Source organism: Symphalangus syndactylus, chromosome 13 (genome assembly GCF_028878055.3).
Source record: "Symphalangus syndactylus isolate Jambi chromosome 13, NHGRI_mSymSyn1-v2.1_pri, whole genome shotgun sequence".
NCBI lineage: Eukaryota > Metazoa > Chordata > Mammalia > Primates > Hylobatidae > Symphalangus > Symphalangus syndactylus.
The window spans coordinates 98670254-98687082 of NC_072435.2; the positions used below are offsets into that span (position 1 = coordinate 98670254).

The 16829-nt window shown below is 36.6% G+C and overlaps 1 long non-coding RNA gene across 1 annotated transcript in view; it reads right to left on the minus strand.

The window, feature by feature from the left end:
* Window positions 1-1181: 1181 nt before the first annotated feature.
* Window positions 1182-16829, minus strand: part of LOC129459501 (uncharacterized) — a 69655-nt gene continuing 54007 nt past the window's right edge. The window contains exon 3 of the long non-coding RNA XR_008649991.2: window positions 1182-1220. This is a non-coding gene — a long non-coding RNA (uncharacterized lncRNA). The remainder of the gene's footprint in view (window positions 1221-16829) is intronic.

A 16829-nucleotide genomic window follows, 5' to 3' on the forward strand; every position in this document is an offset into this window, starting at 1 on the left:
TGCACCATTCATATTATTCCAGGATAAAAAGTAACTTCAGAGTTCTTGTTCTGGATGTTCCAGACGGAAGCTTGAGCACAGACTGAATCACCCCTATTTTTCTGCTTCTCTCATAGACATGATAAAAGACAGTATTTCAAGATATTGATTTATGTCTGGCTGGCTCAAAAAGAAAAGCAAAAAGGGGGCCAAAAGCAAAAGCAAAAAGACCAAAAAAATTATGATGTATGTATCTCTTTAAAGAAAAAAAGAAAGAAAGAAGCAGCAGCAATACACAGAAAACTCAGAAATGAATATGGGCTGACTTTGAGGTCCGGAGAACGCTGGAGATGGCATTGGGTAGTACTGGAGGACTTAGGGGCTGAGTTTGTGCAGCTTCTTCTGTAATGGCCATTATTTAAAGACACAATACAGACAATGCATATGCAGTGTTTGCAGGTTAAAATAAAATGTAAACATGGGGTTAAAAAAAGGAGAAAAGGCAAATATGCCCAAAATATTTTCTAGTGGTGGTACTGTGAAAAACAGCTATTTTCTTCTTTGTCCATTTCTGTACTTTTTAAGTTAAAATACAGACAAATAACTACCACCCCATCTCCTCATCTCATTGCTCTGTAGGTCTCTCCTTATGCCCTGAAATAATTGCCGAAGTACAAACAATCTGAGCTCTAAGCCCAGCCTCGAGGTGGCTAAAGTACTGAAAACCAGGGCCTCAGGAATCAAATCTGAAACAGAAATGGTGGCCTCTTCCTGGTTGTCACTGGAATTGTCCTTGGCAAGATCAGGGTGTCATCTTTATGGCTCCTTGGTCTCTTCCTCCATGGAATTCTTACACAACAATACACGCATTTTATAATTAAAAGCTAAAAACACACCGGCTTCTGTTTTTGAGTCATTTCATTGTTTTGATACCTTGTGGCAGGGCAGAGATGAATGGAAGACAGGCTGACCTAATCTAGTCTAAATATTCAGACCCCGGGAAGGGAATCCTCCTCAGCAGAATGCCAACCTATGTCTCTTAATTGCCTCGGCTCCTGATAGATTGGCTCTTACCCTCTTTGAATTCCTTTGTTGTGGAGGAGTTAAAATTCATGAGCGTCCCATGCCTGGGAATACTTACTCCAGTGCTGCTATTTTCCTGAGCCAAGCTGGCCAACACCGCAAAAGAGTTGGAGGTCTGTTGGGCCATCTGTTACATAATAGTCAACAATCTCGAAAATCTAGGGAAACAGGGAGGGGGAGAGCAAAGATGATGAAGCATTTAAACAGAACAGATTGCTGCCTTACTTACAAGAGAAAAAGGGAGAGATGATATGCTTTGATGGAGGCAGAGACAAGCTTTATTAGCATAGGGAACAAAACAAACTTTAAAAAAGTGGCACCAATAAAGCTGACAGTCTAAAGAGGCTTGGTGACAAACCCCATGTTGAACTGCAGGTCACAGAGGCCCCAAATGTGATTGGGAGACACAACACACACATACACACACACACACCATACAATGTACGCATTGCACATGGACGTGCAATATCCCTGATGTATGAGTGAAACCACTGAAAAATTGCTGTTGTATTTAAAAGCTAAATATAAGCCTGAACTAGAATATCAAATTTTGCAGACCTGGGAAAAGCACTTTGCCTTAACCATCTTCCAAGTAAATACCTTCAGCATGAGGTGAAAGGAGTCAAGGCCTACTTTGACTATACAAAGCCCAGGCCTTTGCATTTGCCTAGCAGACTCTCAAGCTCCCTGATTTAGCCACCAGTAAACTTTGTAATCTTTACTAAACACAGGTCAGCTTTTAGCAGTGACCTATAACATTTGACCTGAAAAATATTGTTTCTAAAGGAGAGGAATGAAACTGGAGGTAACAAAAATTAGAAAAAAAAAAAAAAAAAAAAAAAAAGAGAGATTGGGGATAATTACGGTGAGAGAAGAAATAGTGAAAGATAAGAAAATCTGGGAGATACATGTCAGTAAAGAACCTCAAATATAAGGCAATAATGAAGTGTCTTAAAAACCAGCTAGTTGGCAAACAAATATTAAGAGTTAAATATTAAACTCTATTTAATGACATGCAGGCTGAAATGTTTAAGAAGCCAGATGATATAAGCAACTGACTTTGAAATTCACCAAAAAGTGAAATGGATTGATGAATGGATAAAGGATCAGACATAATAAAACTTTTTTTTTTTTTTTTTTTTTTTGAGACAGTTTCGCTCCTGTAGCCCAGGCCAGAGTGCAGTGATGGGATCTTGGCTCACTGAAACCTCTGCCTCCTGCTTTCAAACAATTCTCCTGCCTCAGCCTCCCAAGTAGCTGGCATTACAGGTGTTCACCACCACACCCAGCTAATTTTTGTATTTTTAGTAGAGACGGGGTTTCACCATGTTGGCCAGGCTGGTCTAGAACTCCTGACCTCAAATGATCTGCCTGCTTCAGCCTCCCAAAGTGCTGGGATTACAGGCATGAGCCACCGCACCCAGCCATAATAAAACAATTATAGATAAATGTTCACTGTAGAATCTAGGTGGTGAGTAGATACTATGCACCATAAAATTATTTCATCTTACCTGTATTTTGAAATTTTCTGTGATAAAATGTTGGGGAAAGATAAATGAACATTGAGACTCCCAGAATTAAAATAGAATGAACACAAATAAAAAAAAATAGAAATTAAAAACATCCTAGACATTTAAAAATGTCTAGGTATCCCTTTCATTTCTGTTTTCCTTTTACATGATATTGTCTCCAAATATGTATCTCAATGAAAGAAGCTGGTTAAAGGTTGTGATTATCAAGTTTGAGTGACTAGTTTTGCTGCTGTTATTTCATTGATGTTATTTTGAGGTTGTTGTCTTTAGTAAACTAAAATTAATGAGATTGTTAAAGTCATAATTTGGTAAAAATTTTGCCCAAAGTAGATTTTACTGTCACTTTCTTCCAAATGGACTCTCTCTGAGATGAACAACACAGATTATTAATTCCATCTCACAACTCACAAGCTGCTTCTTACAGATAACAACTTAAAAACATAATAGAACAAAGAACAGTTTACAACCCCATATATTTCAGGGTGCTAATTTGGGATGGTTTTGGAATGTTTTACCCCAGTCAAATTAGTTTTATCTGGTTCATTTTTCTTGCAAATCTTCAGTGGATCTACATAACTAAATTTGGTAGACTTAATTTTCACTGAGGACTGGCCCCAAAGTTAAGTGCATCAGGGAGAGAGAGAGAAAAGAGAGTGACAGCTTCATTTTACCCACCTCTTTGAACTAACCTATAAAATGACAGTTTTTATTTTGTGATTGGAGAAATCAGACAGGAAAAGGAAATGCAGAGGATAGCAGTTACTGTTAAAGGAAATCTAAAACCTCCATGTGAATTTGTCTGTATGTCTCAAAGAGGCTTTATCTCCATACTCAAGGCATTTTACGTATAACTCAACTTGTGCAGCAAACTACCTTTTTCAGTAATAACTAACAGTAAAAATATAAACATATATATTTTAATCAAGTCCGCCTAGAGTGTCAAAGACAAATTTTTAATCATAAGGCATTGAATTTCAAAGAGAACATATGCAATTCTATTTAATACACAAAACTGCATTGTGGGGAAGCCTCACAGCTCAAAACACGATCACACAAAGGGGGCAAGGTTGGAGGCTGGGGTTAGTTTAAAAATATCTGTCTCTGAGCAGCACATTTTACACTGGAACGTGACAGGCAAAAAGGTTATTGTCTGCAAGTTTTCACCCCAGGGAATAAATAGAAAGGGGAAAAAATGGGAAAGTACTTAAGCAACTTTCTGCCTTTGAAAAAGCAAGTGCAGAATAGTAGACACTGTGGGGTGTCCTCTTTTCTAAGCCAGCGACAGCATTTCCAATACCCTGACCCATGAAAGGAGGCGTTGGGAGTTCAATGCTCACCAAATGGCTGGTTTGGAGTCTAGAATTGGAAAATTAGTGGGTAGAAGTAGAAATAATTTATAAAAGCAAAATATGGCAGAGGATCTGGAGGAGTCCAGGCTCCCTGACTGGTAGTTTATCTTTGGTAGCATTCCTGGCCTTTGTCACTCTTTCCTCTTTGCTCAGGTCATACCTCAGTTCTGAGGAGTCAGGGGGTTCTAGGAACCCAGGACAGTAGAAACTCAGAAAACCAAGAAAACTGCTCTACTGTGGGTGTCAGAAACTTGCTTCCCCATCCCCATGGCTGGGATTGTTTTTGCAGACTCATGGCAGACTTTTAAGGCCTCACTCCATTTATGTGAGAGGAATGAAAAGTCACCTCTCATTTTATGAGTACCTCCAAAGGCTGTATAGTTCTAAGTAGTGTCTACAAAGTCTTTCTCTAATAGGAGAACAAGACTTTGAAGAATCTATTTAATGAAATCACAGGACTGTTTGGGGAAATTTTATGTAACTGTAATCTGTGAAACACAAACAAACCAAACACTGATTAAGAGCCAGATGGCCTGAATATTAATCCCAGTTCTGCCATTTACTATTTATGTGCATTCAGCTGGATTTTTATATCTCTAGTCTCAGCTTTCCCATTTGCAAAATGGGGATAATAATACTATACTAGTACTGCTACTAATCATCATTATTATTATCACAGGGTTATTTATGGTAATGATCAAATAACATAATACAGCACATACCATGGTGAATCACACAGATATTAAGTTTTAATAATTACTTAATAACTTCATTACTCCTATGTTTATCATTATTATTATCTTCCAGGTCTGAAAGAAAATATAAACTTGGGAGACTCTTAAAGAGTCTTGAACAAGTACTTCTGTAGCTTGGCTTGAATTGCTTTACAATAAGTTACTTTGGCTTCATTCTGTTAATAGAAAAAAAGAAGTCAGAGGAAAAAGAGGAGATGAGGAGAAAAATGGTAAAAGAGTACATTTGTAGGCAACTTTGGCTGGGAATACAAAGCCTCTTTATCTCTCCAGAGTTTTGTGGCTACTTGCAGTCACCTTAGCAAGACTGAGGAAAGTCCCATGGTGTTTTCCACCCATAAGCCATATTTGAAATGCATGAGGTAAGTCCCTTAATGAAAAATGAGATATCATAGAAGCAGAGAGTACAGTTTTCTGATGTTGCCATGGGCTAGGCAAAGTAGGTGCTGGTATCAGCTTTCATCACTGCAAGGCAATAAGAAAACTCTTCCAAAATGGATTTATTATACTTGAGAGTTGAGCTTTAATAGAGTCCTTGTAAATGATGCTAAAAAGAAACTTTTTATGGGTAATATAGTCTTGATGGGGGGCAGAGAAATTACTTAGAATTCACAACTTAAAAAAATCACATCATCCATTTGCATGTAGCTGGAGTTGGCTGCTGGCAACAGAAACTGACTTGGGCAACTTAAGCAGAAGGGGATTTTGGGGAAGGATATAGATACTGCTTAGGATGACTAGGCTTAGAATGAGCAAAAACCATGGAAACTCTGGAGGGCTAAACCATTGCTGCTTGAGATGCATGATTGACAACCGTCTTTATATCATTGTGTCCTTCTCTCAAGATTCAAAATCCCAGGAAAGCATATCTGATTGGCAAAGTCCTGGTCATGTGATCTACCCTGGATATATTGGGGCTGTCCTGTTTTCAGTAGACATCATCTTTTCCCATGACTACACACAATGAGGGATTATCTAGAAAAGCAATCAGGATGCTATAAGGGTTAGTACTGAATATTGGAGAGTCCCCGTCCCCCCAAAAAAGTCAAACTAAAGCATTTCAAACCATTTAGAATTTAACTCTGTTATTTCTAATTATGGCTATTGTCTTTCCCACATTTAAAATAATCCTATTCTTACTCCACAAAGGTAATTCTTAGAGTTCTGACTTTTCTAGTTCCGGTTCCAGTTCAGTTGCTCTTTGTCAATCTCAAAGAGCCATTTAGAGAAAAAGTAGAGACACTCACGGCCATTGACAGAGATGTTACAGTTCAGGCTCACCTTCATCACTTTGAAAAAGATGAACTAAAATTAATTTTTCTATGAAATTGACCAACATAAAAATAGAATGATAACAAGTGGTGGTGAGGGTTTAGCAAACCACTCTCATACATTATTGGTAGAAGATTAAATTGATACAGCCTATGCCATGAGCAATTTGACATTACGTATCAAAAGCCTTAAAATGTTCACATCCTCTGACTTACTAATTTCATCTCTAGAAATTTGCCATAAAGGGAAAAAACAGTGTAAACACAAAGATGTTATGAAAATATTACAACATTGTATATAATTGTGAAAAATTAGAAACCACAAAAACATTGAACAAAAGTGAACTGGATGAATAAACTATGGTACAACAAAATGACAAAATACTTTGCAATCATTGAAAGATGTTATGGAATTGTGTTTGTTAACATTTCAGATATGTAAAATATGTTGTTGAACAGAAAAAAAAGCAGAGTCCAAACAATATGTAAAGTATGGCGACCTTTTGATTTAAAAACATGGATATAGAGTTTGTGTGAATTTATATATATATATACATAGAGAGAGAGAGAGAGAGAAAACTATCTGGGAGGTTATACATCAAAATGCTAATACTAATCTAGAGTGGCAAGATTATGGGTGGTTTTTATGCTTTTACTTGTTGTTTTCTGTTTCTTTTGTCTTTATGTAATACATACTACAATAATATATATTTCAATACATATTATGTAATTAAAACATAATAAAAGTTATTTATAAGGTTTTTTACATTAAGAAAACATAGGGCTGGGCGTGATGGCTCATGCCTGTAATCCCAGCACTTTAGGAGGCCGAGGCAGGTGGATCACTTGAGGTCAGGAGTTTGAGACCAGCCTCACCAACATGTGAAACTCTGTCTTTACTACAAATACAAAAATGAGCTGGGTGTGGTGATGCATGCCTGTAATCCCAGCTACTCAGGAGGCTGAGGTGGGAGGATCACTTGAACCAGGGAAGTGGAGGTTGCAATGAGCCGAGATCATGCCACTGCACTCCAGCCTGGCCAACAGAGTGAGACCTTGTCTCAAAAAAAAAAAGAAAGAAAGAAAAGGAAGAAAGGAAGAAAGAGAGAGAGAGAGAGAAAGAAAGAGAGGAAGGAAGGAAGGAAGGAAGGAAGGAAGGAAGGAAGGAAGGAAGGAAAGAGAGAAGAAAGAAAGAAAGAAAGAGAAAGAAAGAAAGAAAGAAAGAAAGAAAGAAAGAAAGGGAAAGAAAGAGAAAGAAAGAAAGAAAAGAAAAGTAAACACAGGTTAACATAAATGAGCATGAGCATGTGGAGGCAAAACCAATGTCACAGATAATATATCAGAAAGTGTGTGCTTTAGAGTAAGTTGTGCTTTTTAACAATTGGAAACATCCTTCTATTTTTATGAGACAAAGAAGAATGTTATTTCGTATGCCTTTTTTCACAATATGAGGCTAACACATTTTTCCCCAAAGATTATCTACCAACTGTGGTTTGCATAAACCACTGGGTAATGGGAAATGGGGAGCTTCATTTGGCCATGGGAAGAAGATGAGAAAACTCCTGCATTTTGACAAATTAACAGAAAGCCTACTTACATACTAAGAAGGCTTCAGCCTAAATGCCATTCAGGCATGGCTCATGGAAGAACTCAGTAGATAAAGCAGCAAGAAAAATGGTCCTGACCCTCATTTCTATAAGGGCAATGTAGGCTCATGGAGCATGCTTAAGAGGGCCCCTAAGTATGCAAAAGACACATTAACCTGTAGAAGCTCAGGATGAACACCGCACACTTTTTATTTAAATTAAGCCTTTATAGTAGTTTTTACAGAGAAGGAGGCCTATAAAAATGCAGGAAAAAAGCACTAATATATATCTCTGTGCTGTCGTTAAAATTAAGTCTCAAAGGAGGAAAACAACCTAGTTTTATACCCTTATTTTGGCTTCTAGTTTTCATTTTCCTAAGCAGTTATTTTCTAATTCAGTTGCCTAGTAAGAATTTTCAGGTCAAAATGAAGAAAGGTACTTTGTAAAATGAAGAACTAGCATTATGTCAAATTAAAGTTTGGCCCTTTGCAGTGAAGGAAGCATTTTCTATATAGAAATCCATGGCTGTTACACAGAGGTTAATTTTTTTTAATTTTTCTTTTTTTTTCCTTTTTTTTTTTTTTGGTTCTTTCTAATGAAACTTCTGTCTCTCTCTTTTTTTCCTGCTGGTTGTTATTGTGTCTCAGAATTGAATGCAGCCCACCATACTTTGCCACTGCTTCTCTCTCTCTCTCTCTCTTTTTTTTTTTTTTGTAATGTACGACAGTAACTACTACACAAAATTTGCTCTGTAAAGCCGCAATTGTGTGAGGCTGGTGTTCACTTGGAATGTTGGTACAGTATATGTCACCATGTCACCATATTTAGTTCCCTGGCCCCCTTTTTTATCTTGGCTTGAAAAACCTTGTTCAACCATTACATGAGAGAACAATATGCCCAGAAAAATGGGAGAAAAGATTGCAGAGAAAGTCTGTTTACCCAAGACAAATGGACCAACAGCCAAGATAGCCTAACCAACTTTGTGGTTTAACTTTTCTTACAGTAGAAACCACAGGACAAAGCTCATGGAAAACCATAAGAGAAATAAATGTTGGTAGCATCCCCTCCCTTTTTTATTAGTCATACAGAAGAGAACGATTGAATTTCAGAAGGACAAGCACAGATGGTAGAATCATATCTTTTTCTATATATTATTGATGAGTGACAATAACTCAGATGGAAAAATGAATTCACTCCATTCAATAAAAGCAAACCATGCAGATTTCTGGAATTGGATCCTCACTGTGGTGTGACAGAACCATGGTAAAATTTATGTGTGGGTCTACTAAGAAGTCCAATTATTTTAGGTTCTTGCAATTAAAAGGCCTTACTAATTAATAAAGATCACTATTATATTTCTCACTCTATGGCTCTATCAAGAGTCAAGCCCTTAAATTTGACTTCGGTGTTACCAATCTCAGACTAAAGTATGTTTTGCTTTCATTCAAGCCACCCCCATAGTTCTAATTACATTTTAAAAATGCCTAATTTATAACCTTGATTTCTTATGGTCTAGCTTGGCCTATACTATACCGATTTTTTTGATGGTTAGACTTACATCATGATGGTCTAGTTCAATTTCTTTCTTTAGTGCTATTTTTTGTTCCCTGAGTCTCTGGACCATGGAGTGAGCAGATGCTAAATCAAGTTCATCCTAACTAATGGATTTGCTGGCAGTTGTAAATCATAGTGCTCATTTGAGTAAAATGTAATATCTTGGGATAACCAATAAATAAATTGGCATTAGTTTCATATTACTCCAATATTTCTTTAATTGTCTCTATAATGTAACACATTTAAACACTTAATTGTGGAATAATTTACTTAATCCATGTGGAAAGTGAAACTATTTCCTACTCTGGTCAATTAAGTGTTATTAAAAAATCATGCTCAGTCTTGAACCTGTTAAAATCAAGACTAGAGAAACTCTAGAAAAAGCTCCCTGAGATATATATGCATCCAGAACATTATTCGCCCATTACAACTCATGGAGGAATTTGTATATAATAACATTTCTTGATACAAATTTATATTAAGACTGCAAAGCTGTAGAGTTGGACTAGTCGGTGCATAATCCTTTATTCTTGTTTATCCTGAAAATCAAGTTGTCTTTGTAGAGGGTCAGGTGGCCCACATACCCAACTACTTGATACCTAAATATTTACTTGTCTTCGGAAATCTATTTTGGGGTCCAACGGAAGCAAAACCATTTTCAAAGACTGGGATTAAATTGCATCCTCCTCTCGTTGATTTTCAAAAAAATTCCCCTGCTCAGAATTAGTTCTCTGTAAGTAATGCAACAAAATTTTTTTTCTAAATTTGGGACCATAAAATGTAGTGATTCTTAAACTACTTCCATGGAACATTGTATGATAAAGGTTGCCCCAAGAGGTTCCACCACTAAAAGTAATATATTTAGGATTACCAGTTTAGCAAGTAAAATTGCAGGACACTCAGTTAGATTTGAATTTCTGATAAACATTGAATTTTTTAGTATAAAGAAATAAAAGTATGTCCCTCTGCCTTCTGTAAATGTCCAAGAACTAACCTAGTGATATGGTTTGTGTCCCCACCCAAATCTTATCTTGAATTGCAATCCCCAGGAGTTAAGTGAGACACTTGGTGGGAGGTAATTGGATTATGGGGGCGGTTTCCCCCATGTTGTTCTCATGATAGTGAGTGAGTTCTCATGAGATCTGATGGTTTTATAAGCGTCTGGCATTTCCCATTCTCCCACTTCTCCCTCCTGCCACCATGTGAGAAAGCCCAAGCTTGCTTCCCCTTTGCTTTCTGCCATGATTGTAAGTTTCCTGATGCCTCCCCAGCCAAGTGGAATTGTAAGTCAAACCTATTCCCTTTATAAATTACCCAGTCTTGGGTATTTCTTTATAGTAGTGTGAAAAAGGACTAATACACCTAGTCATAAAATTAAGATTTTTTTTTTATTCACTCTATGTTCCTTGATTGAAGAAGCATCTTTAAGGCTTAAATTAGTAAATCTGGATATGTTATACCTCACAGATGTATCAATGAAATATTGCTCATTATTTTTTATAACATCCTTCCCCTATACAATAGCTTATTTTTGCACCCATATTAAAATTTTCCAGTTAGCTCAAATCTAGGAAATTTACATAAGTATATTTTGCAGGATGAATTGATAAACCAAAAATTTCAGGTATATATATGCTCCTAAAATTTAAGATAATGCCATAAGTTAATAAATCTCTGTCATTGCTGATATTTGGGGATTGATTTATTTTTTAATTTGAAAATTTAGTAGAGTATTGAGTACCTGGTCTATGTTAGGCACTAGAGATACAAATATAAAGTAACATCCCCTCCTTCAGGAATCTCGCAGTTAAATAGGCAAAAGCAGAAACAGCTACATGCAAGAAAGTGTCAATGTTGCTATAAAACTTCAGAAACATCTGCACAAATTTGATACTTGTGTTAAGAATACATATTCTAGAAAACTGAAGTGTTTCTGAAAGTGATTAGGTAAAGCATTTTTAAAATTAGCTTTTATTGACTGCACACCATAGGCTAGCCACTGTGCTAATTTAGGTTAATCCATAATCTAAACGAATCCTCATAATTCTGTGACGTAGACAACATTATTATTCCTTTTTCAGGTAAGGAAGCTGAGGCAGAGTGAAGCAGAATCACTTATTCCAGTACACGCATCTACTAAAGGGCGGCCCAAGAGATTCCTGCTATGAATAGAAGAAACCAGGATATAGGATTGAGTCAAAGTGACCTGTAGTTTTTGTTTCTTCTGAGAAAATTCACTTATGGATCAGAGCCTCTATTTCTAATATAAAAAATACTGGAATGGTCAGAATATTATTGGAGCAATCCCTGACTATATCTGAGTTCTTCTCTTTTGGACTGACTCATATACATATATTTTTCATAATCATCATTTTGCTCAAGAAAATTTTCATAGATTATAGCCTTAACCTGTATATGAAGAGTTCCTCAGCATCAATTAAAACATCGGAAGGGAGTGTATCTGTTTTTTTGAGATAGAGTCTCACTCTGTCACCCAGGCTGGAGTGCAGTGGCACAATCTCAGCTCACTGCAACCTCCACCTCCCAGGTTCAAGCAATTCTCCTGCCTCAGCCCCCTGAGTAGCTGGGATTACAGGCGCACACCACCATGCCTGACTAATTTTTGTATTTTTAGTAGAGATGGGGATTTCACCATGTTGGCCAGGCTGGTCTCAAACTCCTGACCTTGTGATCTGCCTGCCTTGGCCTCCCAAAATGCTGGCATTACAGGCGTGAGCCACCACACCCAACCAGCAATGTATCTTTCAAAGTGATTAACACTGGAAGACACCGGATGGCAAAATCTCACACTCAGTCCCAGGATTAAGTTGTAATCACTTGGCCGGGCGCGGTGGCTCACGCTTGTAATCCCAGCACTTTGGGAGGCCGAGGCAGGCGGATCACGAGGTCAGGAGATCGAGACCACGGTGAAACCCCGTCTCTACTAAAAATACAAAAAATTAGCCGGGCGTGGTGGCGGGCGCCTGTAGTCCCAGCTACTCGGAGAGGCTGAGGCAGGAGAATGGCGTGAACCCGGGAGGCAGAGCTTGCAGTGAGCCGAGATCGCGCCACTGCACTCCAGCCTGGGCGACAGAGCAAGACTCCGTCTCAAAAAAAAAAAAAAAAAAAGTTGTAATCACTTGATGTTGTCTTAATTGAAAGGCAGATTACCCAGGTAGGCCTGACTTAACCAGATGAGTCATTAAAGGGAATGGGACCTCCCTGAAGTCCAAGAAATTTGATGCAGGGGAGATTCTCCTTTGCTGGCTTCAAAAATGGAAGAAGCCAAATGGCCAGGAATTGAAAGTGGCTGCTGAAAGTTTAGAGAAAACCCCAGCCAATAGCCAGGAAAACAACAACAACAGAGACCTCAATCGTACAACTGAAAGGAACTGAATTCTGCTAATGAATGACCTTGGAAGAGAATCAAGAGCTCCAGATAAGTACCTAGCCACAGGTTGACACCTTAATTTTAGCCTTGTGAGACCCTGAACAGAGTATCCAGTTGAACCCTGCCCAGATGTATGGCATACAAAAGTGAGATAATGACTTTGTATCGTTTTGAGTTGCTGAATTTATGGTAATTTGTTATTCAGCAATAGAGAGCTAAGGTAAACAAGTACCTAAAAATCTATAGAGAACATCATACTCAATGGCAAATATTGCAGACTTTCCTGAGATCAGGAATGCATTTTCACTATTTCCATTCATTACTGTACTGGCCATCCTAGCAAATGCAACAAAACAAATAAACAAATAAATAAAAAGCACAAATATAGAAAAAAATGAATAAAACTGTCATGTTTGCAGACTACATGATTCTGTACCTAGAATACTAGACTATCCAAAAGAATCTACAAACTAAGAATTGACAATAAATATAGCAAGGTTGCTGAGTCCAATGTCAATATACAACAATTTTATTTTCTTATAATGCAATATAGTAATTGTATTTTGTGGCTAATAAGCAACACAAAGTAGAAAATAAAATTTTAAAATATTATTTATGATTGCATGAAAAAACAGACACGTGAGAAATATGAAAAATGTGTAAGACTTTTATACTAAAAGCTATAAAATATTTAAATAAAGGGGATCTAAACAAATAGTCATACCATGTTCATGAATTGGCTCAATATTGTAAATCTACCAAATCCTCCACAAACTAACCTATGTACTTAATGCTTTCCCAATATAAACTCCAGCAGTTTTTACTTTTTCTGATAAAATTAACTAGTTCTAAAACTCATATGGGAATGCAAAAAAGTCCAAAAATAGCAAAAAAGGTATTGTCACACATCAGCTAGGTAGGGAAAGAATGGTCTTTTCAATAAATGGTTCTGTGTCTATTAAATAGCATTACAGAAAAACAAATGTGTCCTCACTCTTACTTTACATTGTGTACCAAATTAAATTCCAGATATACTGCAGATTTAATTATGAAGGAAAAAACTACAAAGCGTTTGGAGAAAAAAATACAGCAGAACATCTTTCTCACTTGGGTGTAGCAAATATTTTTTAAGACATGACACACAAGGCACATCTCTAAAAGATAAACATTGTTAAATCAAACTATATTATAATTAAAATGGTGTATTCTTCAAAAGACATAAAGACGACAGTTAAAAGGCAACCTACAGAGTGGGAGAAGATATTTTAGTACATATATTCAACAAATAACTCATATTCTAAACTTATAAAGAACCTCCACAAATCAATTTAAAAAATAGGCTTTCCCAATAGAAAAATAAACTGAAAACGTGAACAAATACTTTGTAAAAGAGGATCTTCCATGGCTATCAAATTTATGAAAAGGTGCTCAAATTCATTTATAATCAGGGATATCCAAGTTAAAACTAGCATATACCCACTAGGATGATTAAAATAAAAAAGACAGAAAGACCAGTATCTAAAAGGATGTGGAACAACTGAAACTCTAATACACTAATGGCAGGATGGCAAATTAGTGCAACCATCTTGCAAATTGTTCGGGAGTATCTATAGTATCTAAATATCTGCATATCCCCTCACTCAGCACTTCCTCTGCTAACTGTATGCCTAACAGAAATTCATACATATATGCACCAGAAAACAAGTACCAGAATATTTTATAGCATCACTATTCACAGTAGTCCAAAACTATAATTTTCAAAATCTCCATCAACAGCAGAATGAATAAGTAAATTGTGGTATTTTCATACAGTGCAGTACTAGACTGTAGTAAGATGGAACAATCTACACAGACATACAAGAATGTGGATAAATCTCAGCCAAAAAAAAAGAAAAAGAAAAAAAAAAGAATGTGGAGGAAAGAAGCCAGACCCATGAGTTAAAGCTATATGGTTCCATTTATGTAAAAAGTAAAAAATAGCATAACTAATTATTGTTGACAAATATCAAGCTGATGGCTACTCTTGTAGAAGGGGGTGATTGGATGAGGCATGGAGTTGGAGAGTGAGTTTCTGGTACGCTGGTAAATATTCTCTTTCTTAATTTAAAAGAGGTTATTCAGTCGGGTTTTGTTTGTGAAAATTCATCAATCTATGTAATTGTGATATGTCTGCCTTTTTGTTGGAATATTATACTTTAATAAAAAGCAAAACTTAGAAACGAGCAAACAAAAAACCCAACACTTTGGAAGCAGTTCAGGTACCCATCAGCATCATGAGGTTTACAGAAGAAGGCAGCTCATCCACACTGGATAAGAGGTTCCATCCTAGTTTTACATTCCATCAAAATTTTTTTTTCAGAAATGCAAAACATATGAAAAAAGTTTCAGCCTAACTTGTACTCTGAGAAATGCAAATGAAAAGAAGAAATATCAGTAACATGGAAAATACTTATGATAGAATGTTGAATGAAAGGAAATAGACCAAAATAATAATAGCAACTGTTTTGGATATAAAAAGGTGGATTCTTTCTCTTTCAACTCATTTATATTTTGCCAATTTTGTATACTAGGGAAAAATTAGTTTCATGAGGGAAAAAAGGAGGAAATTCCATTTTTTTCCATAAGACAGAAACATTATGCTCAGAAAGAAAACAAAGAGAAAAAAATAATGTTTGATGTAATCTTTGCTGGCTAAAAATAACTTTTTATTTAAAAAGTGAGTTAAATTTATGGATTATACATTTGCAATTGTCTACTGGCTTTGGCTCTACTTTAAATTTCATGTGTCTGGAATAAAACTCACCCTCCTCATACCATTACTACTTGAAAAAATAAATCATGCTGCTATAAAGACACATGCACACATATGTTTATTGCGGCACTATTCACAATAGCAAAGAGTTGGAACCAACCCAAATGTCCAACAACGATAGACTGGATTAAGAAAATGTGGCACATATACACCATGGAATACTATGCAGCCATAAAAAAGGATGAGTTCATATCCTTTGTAGGGACATGGATGAAACTGGAAAACATCATTCTCAGTAAACTATCGCAAGGACAAAAAACCAAACACCGCATGTTCTCACTCATAGGTGGGAATTGAACAATGAGAACTCATGGACACAGGAAGGGGAACATCACACTCCGGGGACTGTAGTGGGGTTGGGGGAGGGGGGAGGGACAGCATTAGGAGATATACCTAATGCTAAATGACGAGTTAATGGGTGCAGGAAATCAACATGGCACACGGATACATATGTAACAAACCTGCACATTGTGCACATGTACCCTAAAACCTAAAGTATAATAAAAAAAAAAAAAAAGAAAAAATACTTAGTCCTGTGTATTATCAGTGAACTGGTGCCCAAAGCTAGAAAACTCCCCCACTCCTCTTTTCACTGTGTTACCACAGTATATCAGTATAAAGCCCACTGCAGAAATTTGTGTGGAACTAGAAATTTAGCTGGAAATATACCTCAATATACTAGTCTTTCTTTTCTATACTCATGGCCCCTTTCTTAGTTTAGGCCCTTGAAGATAATGCTTGGACAATTACCTCCTAAATTATTTTCTTGCCAGTAATTTATCTTTTCCCCAGCGCCACAGCCAAATCACAGCTCTGCGTGGGGAATCACATTTGAACAGGTGGGTTTGGTGGTAGGTGGTATGCACCTCCAATTGGCATGAGACCTCAAGCTGTTGGGAATGTCACATTTTTGTGGTTATTCAATGGTGAAAGGTAAATATTTACAAATTTGTCAATTTGGGCCCTCCAATGTGTCTTCTATATAAGCTATAAGGCAACTAATAACAAAGACTGCAGAAAAAACAATGGTGAGCTGATTCTATGAGCACATAATGAGTTTCATAGCAAAGTAACGCTGGGGACACATTGGAGCTGCTGCTCCCTGTTTGGAAGCCTCTCTCTCTCTCCCAGAGAGCACATTGGGATGCTCATGGCTAATTCAGGTTATTTCTAAAGAATTTATTAAGAGTACTTGCTGGTGGGTTACCATTTTATATGTATGTGTGTGTCTGTATACATATATATACATACATATGTACATATACACATACTTGTATATGTACATATGCAAGTGTATATATATATATACACATTGCATATGTAAATGTGTACAAGTATGTGTATATGTACATATACATATAGTATAAAATAGTACATATACATATACCAGTATGCGTATATATAGATATGTGTGTATACATACATATATACATATATGTGTGTATATATACATATGTCTGTGTATATATGCCTCCTTTGAAACAAGTTGCACCTTTGTAGTCTTCTACATCTTACATTTA